This window comes from Dermacentor variabilis, chromosome 8 (assembly GCF_050947875.1).
Source record: "Dermacentor variabilis isolate Ectoservices chromosome 8, ASM5094787v1, whole genome shotgun sequence".
NCBI classification, from domain to species: Eukaryota; Metazoa; Arthropoda; class Arachnida; order Ixodida; family Ixodidae; genus Dermacentor; species Dermacentor variabilis.
Genome location: NC_134575.1, coordinates 97,427,007 through 97,436,362, shown reverse-complemented (window position 1 = coordinate 97,436,362; position 9,356 = coordinate 97,427,007). Strand labels below are relative to the sequence as shown.

The 9,356-nt window shown below is 45.7% G+C and overlaps 1 long non-coding RNA gene across 1 annotated transcript; it reads left to right on the top strand.

Moving 5' to 3' along the window:
• The first annotated feature begins 3,908 nt into the window (after positions 1-3,908).
• LOC142591197 (uncharacterized) lies at positions 3,909-7,811 on the top strand. The gene is made up of 2 exons (XR_012830386.1): positions 3,909-5,313; positions 7,594-7,811. It is a non-coding gene; the product is annotated as an uncharacterized LOC142591197 (long non-coding RNA).
• Positions 7,812-9,356: the final 1,545 nt, after the last annotated feature.

Sequence of the window (9,356 nt, the reverse complement as noted above, 5' to 3'; positions counted from 1 at the left end):
CGCATTTCCTGCTCAGCAATCATTGTGGCAGGGCTTACGTTCAATAACTTTCTCCTGCATTCTGCCTCGGGAGACATTTTAGGCTCCGGCGCTTGCCTGAGCTCTTCCTTAGCTGGTGCACTTTCCGCATTATCCCCTATAGGGCTGTCCTGTTTGGGGCTGGTTGACAAATCCTCCGTCAAACCTGTTTACTCCACCACTGGACATTCGTACACTGCCTTGGCCGCGAGCTCCCTTGCACTGGAACAAGTTAGGGCATGCACTGTTCCCTCACTAAACCCGATTCCCTTGCGTCGTAGCAAATCTTCTGATTTCTTAGAAAACAAATACGGATACTGCGGCGTGAAATGTGACGAGACGGCGGCTTCAGTGTCCAGTACTCCAAAAGGGCTCTCGATACTAATCTTTGTCACAGGGAGACAAACACTGGAGGTTTCCACGGCTTGCCTTATTCAAGCACATTCTCCCGTGAACTGGCCTTCCTCTACGTACCACGGATGCACCACGTCCACTGTGGCTGCCGAGTCGCGAAGCACTCTACACGGTTTGCCGTTTACCACGAGGTCTCGAATGTACTGTTCTAGCAAGTTCAGATTTTCTACGTTACTACTTAGTGACATCAATACTAGTTTGGGATTTTGCATCCCACGGAGATATGCCCCATTTGCTGGCAGTTATAGCAAACTATTGGTTTCTTGGCCTTGAAAGCTTTCTTCTTTTGCCTTTCTGCCCTCTGTTCGGGTGACTCCTCCCTTCCCTTGCTGTTCTCGTCACTACTTTTCAATGAATCAGACCTTTCCTTTGATTTATACTGATTCGACTTAGACCATCGCTCTGGCTTGTCGGGTCTGTATTTAGTCACCTCCTTCTTAGGAGCTTCGTTTCCTTCGAACGCACGGCGGGTTACGTACTCCTCAGCGAGGTTTGCCGCTCTCGTGATAGTGTCTACGCCTGGCCTATCCTGAACCCAATGCTTGATGTTTACTGGCAACCGGTGGTAGAACTGTTCTAAAGCAACGCACTGCATTGTCTTTTCGGCTTCGCTGAGTGCACCCTCTTCTCTGAGCCATTCCTTCAGGTTTACCTCTAAGGTGTATGCAAAATCTGTGTATGACTCGCTTTTGGTTTTCTCGACTTCCCCGAATTTTCGCCTCAATGCTTCTGCTGATAATCTATACTTTTTAAGCAGGTTCGCTTTGACTTCATCGAAGTCCTCTGCTTCTTCTTTCCCCATACGGGCAATGATATCAGCTACCTCATGTGGCAGTAACGTAAGCAAGCGTTGAGGACACGTGTTTCTCCCGAATTTTGCCTTTTCACACGTGCGCTCAAACTGTACCAGGAAAAGACCTATGTCCCCTCCTGCTGCGTAGGGTGCCATCAAGTCTGTCATTCTGCGCTCGCTTTCACGTGCCCCTTGGTCTTTCAGAATTTTGAGCTTTCAGGAGCTCAATCTCTAGGCGCTTCATTTCGAGTGCGTCGCGTGCGACACGGTCGCGCTCTTCTTTGGCCTCACGTGCTGCCAGCTCGCGCTCCTCTTTTTCTTCTAAGCGCTTACGCTCTTCCTCTGCAATGCTCTCTAGGCATTCCTTCAGTTCGTTGTCGTCGGCCCCGATCGCTTCGATCGCCTCAATGATCTCCAGCTTTCTCTTTGATTCGGCAATTTGGAGGCCCAACTCTAGCCAAGCTCAACGATTCCGGCTTCTTTAGTGCCTTCAAGTTCACGGCTGCCCTGAGTGCTGCTAACTCTTCACTCTATAACAACCTTGACGTACTGAAAACTTCCGTCAACGGTTAAAGAAAAATCACTGCACTGTACTTTCCAAAAAATACGTAAAGCCAAGGGACATCTTAGTGAAGAAAAGCCGTGCACTCACCATATGCAGTCATGAATCCAGACACCTTCCTTCCGAACGTTGTCACCAGGACGAAGAGGCTACGATCTCGTAGTTGTCCAACCCACGAAACACAGAACCTCTTAAAAACTTCTTGAAACGGCTACAAACGGCTATAGACGTCTTGGTCTATGATAAGACTGAAAATAGAATGTCTTCTAAACATAACCTCAGCACTTGGAATATGCTAGTATATATTCTATCTGCGGCAAAACCCACTACTGGTGTCACTAGAGTCTGTTTTGGTAAACGCATTCAGAATGTCTAACTCAAAAACTTTTCTAGATCTTTTTGTCTAAAAGTGCATAAAATGCCAAACGACGTGTTAAATGTGCGGTTACCGTCGGCCGTCGGCGTTAGCGAATAAAAGACGCCACAGACAAATCGAACTCGTTGGAAGCAACATAAGTTAATTGGCTTTAATATTAAATAATTTCACACCAGAACTTCAACAATCAAGGGCGTGTTATTGTTTTCCATACGGGGCGCGCACACGACGCCTGGAAACCATTCTATGCTCGCGCAGCAGGTATTTACAGCCGCAGGAGCGAAACGCCGGTGTTGCGCAGCGGTGTCACAGAGCCACCACGCTGCGATCACTTCGGCGGCACGGTCCAAATTTGTCGGACATCACATTCTGTGCTGGAAACACTGGGAGGCAGGAAGTTTGAAAAAACGGCTACTGCCGCCCGCTATGTCTCGGTCGTGGGTTCGTTATCCAGTTGTGCGTCATTCTAAGCCGTTCTGTACATTTATACTGAATATTAACTGGAGTCATTTAGCTGTGCTGATGCTGTGTGCCGTGTGTTTTGCATCAGTGCTTCGTGACATCGGCTGTATTGCGTGTTTTCGCCGACGGCTTACTACCACAATGGCGGGATCTGCGTTCGCCGCCTTCGTGTCTCGGTGCGTCTTTGTATGTCGCACGTTCGGATAGCGAGTTTTCGTCATTAATTTTATACGAGGGTTCTGCTTGTGTTCAGCCGTTCAGCACTACCGCGCTTCACGTCTTCCGCAACAACAGTCAGAACTTTGCCCTGCTTGTTAGCCTGTCGTTAACGTAGCACGAGCCAACCGAAAGGAGTGCATTCGAAGACGACGCGCTGGCTGTAATTCTGAACCAGACTGAACTCGCCCAATTTTGTGTCCTTTTGTTCTTACGTGTGCGCGCGTGTGTGTCAGTGACTATGCAGTTTGTAGCGTCCCCACTTTATAGCAAAACAAAAGATATAACTGCAGTGTTTACTTCATCTATAAAATTCCAAATTAAATCGTCTGCTGATGTACAAATTTCACTTGTGTTTTGTTCTAAATAAGCAGCAAAACCTTTAACCTAGTAGGTGCTTCATCTGGGAGTGAAATCACGACAGCTTGGCATTTATTAATGAATGACTGTGACTGGGTCACCTTATTTGTAATTGCAAATCTGCCTTTCAACTGACTTGATACTATCTTATTTTGTCCCTTTCACTCTATAGACAGCTGGACATCCTTCTTGTACAGTCGCAATCTTTTTGAGCGTGAACACGGGAGCGCGTGGCTTCGATACTACCACCCTAGTTAAGCGGCGCCTTACAATCTCTGTGCGCACGCGCGGCGAGAGTAGCTTCCCTTCGCGCGCATCACGTCATCGGAGCGCTTGCTTGCCGTCTGCTAGCTGTTTTTTGTATCCTCGGCAGTGACCGAATTATCACTGTAAGCATAATCGAGACGTTTCCAATATAAATGGTTTGTTCCTTATTGTTAGCGTTACGCTAAATACCTGGAAATTGTGACCTAATTTTTTATTTCTTCCCTCCCGGGTTCCTTTAGTCACACAATGCAGAAAAGCCAAAAACGCAAACGTCTGAACTTTTATTTTGTGCATTTTTCACAACATAATGAAAGACATAGAAAAGTAATAGCTGTAAACTTGAATTAATCGCTGTTTCATTTTCTTTACTATTTTGTCATATTCCCTTTTGCAGCAAAAACTGCTGTCATCCTACACGGTAGGGAAGAGCACAGGGCAGGCGCAAACTTACTTGCTCTAAGATGCTCCCACTCTTGGCAAACAGGTTCCCACACCTTGTCCGCAGTTGCCAAATGAATAGGGTGTCGCACCATGGCTGCTTTTATGCGGTCCCATACATTTTCGCACATGTTCATGTAAGCGCCCTTGGCTGGCCAGGAGACCAGATGGACCCTACTAGTTTCTAGGTGCTCTTTCACAATTTTTGCAGTGTGCACCGGCGCAAGGTCATCCTTAAAACATAAAACCGGCATCTGGTAAAGCGGCGTGGGCCTAAGGAAGGAGCACGTTGTCCAAGATTTCACTCGATGCGGTGTAGAAGCCCGACACCATGTCTTGACAGCGCGCCCCACACGTTCACGCAGGTGCGTCCGCTCGCCGCGACTCCCTGCTGAGTGGCTGGCTCGTAACAGCATGGAAAGTATATTAAATTTAGTTCTTCACACAAAATCACATCCGTAGAGAAAATTTTCTTACCGTGTCCCTCTTGAGCGCCACAGCCGCACGCACTCGTTTTGACGTGTTGAAAAAGTCGACTCCTCCGAGAAGATTACTCGGCCCCAGTCATTGGAAGTCCACAAGGCGTGAACTTCGCCAAATTGCAGTCGTGACACCGTGTTCGAAGCGCTGAGAACGGGCTTTTACGCAGCCGCATAACTTCGCAATCCAGCGCTCCTGAGGGGTCGCCGTCGGGTAAGAACTGAAGCGGCCACATCGAGCAGCTCCCGCACTTCCCTCGCGGACTGAAAGGGATTCTCCTCTACTGAAGCTACCATAAGCGCGTCTCCTTCATCTGTCGCTGCCATTTCCCGACGCCTATGTGGGGCGTCAGAAATGCGGCCTTCCTTCCTGAATGCTTGGATGATCCTATTGACAGTCTTCAGGGGCTTGTGCACCAATGCGCCGATGAAGCGCTGAGAATATCCCTTCAGTGAAAGTTGTACTATTTTCGACCTCTCGTCTTCAGGAACACGGGCCATGCTGAGGTTAAGCAGCTGCTCTGATCAACGGGGTTAATGGGAACAAATATACACCTTCCTCGAACACAGGGGTGGCCACTGTTACGCCTACAAGTATAAGAACGTCGGCAAAAGATAACAGTTTCGAGTTTATTCATGCATCGTGTGGAATGTAATTTAAACTTCAACATTGTTACCGCTCTTGAAGTGCACGGCTCCCTTATCGCGGTGCGCGTGTAGCAGACGACACGGACGTGCTTGCGTGACGCAATGCGCGCGAAGGTAGAGTTCTCACACGCCAGACGCACTGCGCATGCGCACTGCTTCTCGGTGTCGCCGCTAAGCTGCGCTGGCCGTACGGAAAGCCACGCGCTCCCGTGTTCACCCTCAAAAAGATCGCGACTGTACCTTGGCGCTAGCTGGATGACGGGACCTCATCATGATCAGTGTAAGCCAATGTACTGTACCCTCTCTGGTTCTCCCAGTGCTTTTTATATGGGTTAAGGCCAGGGAGTGCTTCGTGGTAAATAGCTAGTTGGTGTCTCACAAACGGCCATTTTTTTGCACTGGTCCATTATAAGCTGCCACTATTATAACCAGTTTCTCAGTGCCAGTGTGCATACATAGTTCTACTAATAATTAGTTTCCCTAAGGCTTACAAAATTTACCTGTAGGTAGTCATTGCTATGCAAGAACTCACAAATTAACTCTGCTGTGTCATAGAAGTATTCCATACATGAATAAAAATTTTCTACAACAGTGTACATTACACCTTGCTTCCCTAATGCACAAATGTATTCAAGCCAGTATTTGATTAATTTGGTTTTCTAAATGTTTTCTGTGTGATTTAGTTTCTTTACAGGAACTTACTGTACAGCATCAGCAAGCAGTCTAATTTAAGATTTATGTGTGCTGTAAAAGGTGTGCTTTGCCGCTAGAATGGATAAAACATGGGCCAAGGCTTCCATAAAAGGACAAACTTCAATTTCGCTCTACCACCATCAGCACTTGGCTGGCGCTTAAGTATGGGGTTTTGCGTGCCAAAACCACTTTCTGATTATGAGGCACGCCGTAGTGGGGGACTCCGGAAATTTCGACCACCTGGGGTTCTTTAACGTGCACCTAAATCTAAGTACACGGGTGTTTTCGCATTTCGCCCCCATCGAAATGCGGCCGCCGTGGTCGGGATTCGATCCCGCGACCTCGTGCTCAGCAGCCTAACACCATAGCCACTGAGCAACCACGGCGGGTTGGCTGGCGCTTGCAAAATGAATCACATCAAGTAGCTTGTGCCAGACTGTTTTTTTAACCTTATTGTGAGGAGATCACAAAGTGATCTGTGGAGGCGCCTGCGTCTGAGATATAGATTGCGCTGCAACATATGTGCGTGTAGAACAGGCATGATGCTGAGGGTTCCAGCAGTTTGCAGAGGTGCTTTTAAAATTTTGTCATAACTGCAATTTTACCTGTGCTGTTTTTATCACCTATTTCAATATTATCATTGGAGGTGTTATCAGAATTTATCAATCTATTTGCCCTGGCCCATTAGCCTGCCACATTTGCCTTTTCACTAGGTGGGCAATTATTCTGCATGGACCATTACTTGAATACACCTTTCTGTGTGCAGTGGCTTCTCAGTTGCAAGTCAGCATAGATGCTCAGAATTACCTGAGGCTATAGATACACTGATGAATTTGCCACCTATACAAATCACTTTGCACTTTCTCACGCAAACAGCATGTTAACACTTCCAAGTCAGTGGGCAATGTTATCGTTTGATCACATCATGAGATACTTTCAACTTTGTATGACGCACCATCCAAGGTGTTGCGTCATTTGTGTGAGGTATTGCCCAAAGCCAATTAGGGTCACATGAAAATATGTCAACAAAAGTGATTGATCCAGCCAGGAGTGTTGCCTTGGAACACTACTTTATCACAAGTCCTCCTTTGCATGCTACCTGCTTACTCTGTACTGTGTCATGTTTAAGTTTGAAAGAGAGGCAACAGCTAGGCAGCGCAAAATGCCAAACTTGCTTTTATTTCAACAATATAAAACGCTATTTAACTTTTTAATTAAGTTAGTACATTATTTACCTGCAGAGTGAATTACTGTTTTAAACTGATTATATTTTGCAGGAAGCTTCTCAGACTTGTTTGACAGGTTGATAAGTGGCTTTTTAGCCACCCAAAACACCATACAATAAATTAAAGGCCGACTTTGACTCTGCTATGCAACTTAATGACTATATGGCAGGAACAAGGTCTCTGAGTTGTGGCGCTGGCTAACACTCCCAGCGTTCTACTAGGACACATAAATACCCAAGAAAGTGGATGGGAAAACTACGCCGCTGTAGCTCAATTGGTAGAGCATAGCACGCGAAATGCGAAGGTTGTGGGTTCAGTTCCCACCTGCGGCAAGGTGTTTTTTTCATCCACTTTAATTTCCATTAATTTATCGTTTCTTTATTTAATTTATTAAGCACAAGTAATTTACCCTATGTTGTCCTTGGTGTCAGTGTTTGTTGGCTTCTTATGATAGCAAATATACTAGTCATTTTAAACATTATCGCATACATACCTTAAGATACCCGTAGTTTAAGAGAAAGGAGTGCTTAAATTAATTTTTAATGTGAGCCAAACTTCTTACTTAGAACATATTGCTAATTGAAGTTCCAATTTCAACATTCCCATTTCTTCCCTTGCCCTTTTTTTCCTGTTCTGTGCAGGTATTGCTTTCCTATGTCTACAAGAACCGTCATGCGTGCCCTGTGACAGCAAGCTTTTGTGGGCAGCCAGTGCTCTCCTACGAAGGCTGGCCTACCCTGGCAGCGGTGGCAATCATCAAGATTTATCCATGATCACCTTTGCTGCTATTTGTCACTCTTGTTAATTACACTTTCTGCATCTTTTCTAATTTATTAGGTAATAAAGTATGAGTATGTGACATGGTGTGAAGTTGATGCCTTGCTGCATTTTCGCTTGCAATCACCTTTTATGCATGAAAAGCTCATCATACAGTTTATGAGAAAAAATAACAGCATATTATGATTTATTTTTCAGTTCTTGTACAAGGAATTCACTAATGGATGGTATGCCGAAGAACTCGCCATTATTTCTGCGTGATGCTGTGCATGTGGCGTTACATTACAAGGGGCACCCAGAAAGTAAGTTACAATTTACTTTTAAATGAAGCATGGACATCAGAAAAAAATATATTTATATTGCTAGTTAGAGTGGTTCGCAGAGTGTTTTTCCAGATGTGTACTATCCTTTATTTCTTAACTCATTGCAGCACAGTGTTCTGTTTCAAATACTGGTGTTAGGCTATTGTGCCCCCGTAGCTGAAACAAGGATGTAATTTTTGCCTGAACTGTAGCATCACTGACAAAATTTTTCTTTGCTAGAAACTATTTCAATTTGGTGGAGACCCAGCAGGGCGAAGTTTTGTCAATAATGACGTGTTTCGCGCAGAGATGTTCTTGTTTAGGTCAATGAGTGAACATTGGAATTATATCAGCATACAATACATATCTTGTTTTATTTGCAAAATAATTCTGACAGGTCGCATTCAATTGATTGGTCTAATTAAAAAGCACAAATTGACCAATGAGGCTTTACTACACTATTCCCATGGTTCACATCTGGAAAAACTACCTCTGCATCACTCTATCCGACAATATAAACTTTTTTTTCCTGATGTCCATGCCTCGTTTAAAATAAATTGTAACTGTGGGCAAACGTCGTGTTACTGTAACAGCTGCCGCAAAAATTTGAGGGAATGTCTAATAAAAGTCTTCAGTTGTTCTTGTCAAGTTGTCCATTAGCCAACTTTTAGCGTAACGTTAGCAGCGCTTACTGAAGTACTTCTAGACGTCCATGGCTACAAAATGTCTTGATCAAGACAGCTACTAGGCTTTTGAATTAGCCGTTCAAGACATCTTTTAGACATCAAATAGCTGCTTGCGTGTTTTGTGGGAAGCTGGGGTCTCCAGGGTTGCGTATCTCAATCGCTGCCATTCATTTTGCTGCGTACTCCAGGGTTGCGTATCGTACTGCTGCCGACTTGTAGCGACGCCTGCCTATCGAAGCTCGACCGACGTTACTATTGAGTAGCGTGGCGTTGTCGGCGGGCAGCAGGCATCCGGTTGACCATGACGACTGGGCAAGGACGAGACGATTTCTAGTGCGAAACTTGTACGGTTTAATCAGTTTGATAAAAGATGATGAGAAGAGAATGAAGTGATTAAAAGTACATTTCGGAGCCCCTTAAACAGGCTCTCTACAATCGTGGGAGGGATCTTGCTTCCGCCGACGTCACGTGACCGGCACAGAGTCCGATTGGCGGAAAGAGGGCCCCACCTCCGGTTATACCACGCCTCTGGTGGTACCGCGCCTCCTGGAAGCCTCCTTGTCCGTCTCTTTTGCGTGTTGCTGGTTAGTGGAAGTTCTCCTGTAGAGTGACCGTTCGAGGAAAGGGTCCCTCTAAAGT